The sequence below is a fragment of the Uranotaenia lowii genome, chromosome 2 (assembly GCF_029784155.1).
Source record: "Uranotaenia lowii strain MFRU-FL chromosome 2, ASM2978415v1, whole genome shotgun sequence".
NCBI classification, from domain to species: domain Eukaryota; kingdom Metazoa; phylum Arthropoda; class Insecta; order Diptera; family Culicidae; genus Uranotaenia; species Uranotaenia lowii.
In genome coordinates, this window is record NC_073692.1 from 18,368,871 (window position 1) to 18,371,118 (window position 2,248).

A 2,248-nucleotide genomic window follows, 5' to 3' on the forward strand; every position below is an offset into this window, starting at 1 on the left:
TTTTTAAATAAACGATTTCACCGATTTACACGCGTTTTCCCTTGTTTGTTCCCAGCAATGGTTGCCAGTTAAGGACTAAAGTAAGTCCAGTTTGTGCGATGATCGCCAGTTTTGTAGGCAATGATTGCCAGTTTAGGACTGTAAGTTCAGTTTAGGCGATGATCGCCAGTTTAGGAACATAGAAAGTCCAGTTTAGGCAATGATTTCCAGATAAGGACTAACGTAAGTCCAGTTTAGGCGATGATCGCCAGTTTTGTAGGCAATGATCGCCAGTTTAGGACTATAGTGAGTCCAGTTTAGGCAATGATTTCCAGTTAAGGACTATAGTAAGTCCAGTTTAGGCAATGATTGCCAGTTAAGGACTAAAGTAAGGCGATGATCGCCACTTTAGGCAATATTTGCCAGTTTCGCACTAGTGAGTCCAGTTAAGGCAATGATTGCCAGAATAGAACTATAGTTAGTCCAGTTTAGGCGATGAGCGCCAGTTTAGGACTGTCAATTCAGTTTAGGCAATGATTGCCAGTGGAGGACGATATAAAGTCTACTCAAGGTGATGACCCCCATAATGTAAATCACTTCATCCTAATTCGCCAGTTGGAAGTCTTCTAGTGTTTAGTGAAATGCATAATTGTTCAATAGGTGGTAAACGACCCAAGAAAAACTAACTGAAGCGTAAACTGTCAGCATCAATTTATATCTTAATAAATCAAAATTATTTAAGCGATGAGTGTTGGCTAAAATTAGTACAGTTTAGGCAAAGCGCCAGTTCTAACAAAAATCGTTTGTGTTTTCGATTGTAAAGATGAAACAAACCATCGTTTGTTGCTCATAAAACATAACTGAAAAATGAATAAGTCCAAGTACTTAGTACGCTAACATTTTTGTCGCTGGTGTAATTGGTCGATGTTTAGGCGATGATCGCCAGTTGCGAACTGTAAGTTGAGGCGAAGGTCGCCAGTTAAGGACATTCAAGTCCAGTTTCGGCGATGATCACCCGTTGGGACTAGATGTTCAATTGAAATGCGGACCTTTGAGTCCAGTTTAGGTCACTCAAGGATCAGTTGAATCCAGATCAGTTAAGGACTGCAAGTCCAGTTTAGGCGACAATCGCCAATTACAGACATTGGGTCCAGTTAAGGCAATGATTGCCAGTCGAACACTTCAAGTAAAACTGAAATTAAAGGTAAGTAATTATTTATAGAATACTACTAAAACTGTAGATTGAGAATGTTTAGTCAATACTAATTGATATCTGGAATATGTATCGAATTATCTGTCGCAATTGCTGTATGCTTGTTGGTTTTTGCTACTGAAACTTAATTTTTAAAATTGACCAGAGACGCTCATTCGGATTAAGTTCGGGAGACTGTGCAGGCCTTGAACCACTGCGAAACCAGTTTTAAGGTGTGCCTCGGATCTCTGTCTTGTTGGAACGTATATCTGCGCCCCAATTTTAGCTTTTGTGCAGACGCTGGTAGCCTCCGCTTCAAAATATCCAAATAAAGCTCCTTGGTTTTGATTGTATCGATAAACTCAAGTTCTCCAAAGCCGGATGTAGCCATAGATCCCCACACCATGACTCTACCTGCAGAGAAAAATCAAAGTCATATGGTTGAAAAATCAATGTTGGTAAAGCAACTCACCACCACCATGCTTGACTGTAGCCCGCAAACACTCCTTTTTCAAACTTTCACAGGTTCGTCGCCATTTTGAGACCGTAAAAGCATTACTTTCGATTCATCTGACCAAATCGCCTTCCCCCAGTCAACACCGGTCCATGAAACGTTGTCCAGGGCCCACTTCAATATCCATTTGATATTTTTTGCGGACAATCATGGCTTCTTAAGCGCTTTAAATCTTTATTATGAAGACGGTTTCGTACGGATTGTGATGTTAGTTGAATGGAAAACTCGCTTTCAATCTGTTTCGCAATTTTCGGAGCTAATAGTCCCCGGTTCAGCTCCTCTTCTTCACGATAGCTCTGTCAATTCGGCTAGTTGTTTTTTTAAAAACGCCCCGATCGCTTAGCTGGTGAGATAAAACCACGCTTTTTATACACCTGATCCTAGCAACCGTATCTTTGTGAAGCTGAACAATAACGGCAATATTACGGTAGCTTTTTGATAGGTGAAGGACAAAAAATTCAGTATGGGGTCAAGCTTCGAATGCTTCTCGCTCTTTTCAACACCTTAGTAACTTTCTTCCTATGCTCTATACGTCTATCATTTCAAATCTACAATACTCACCG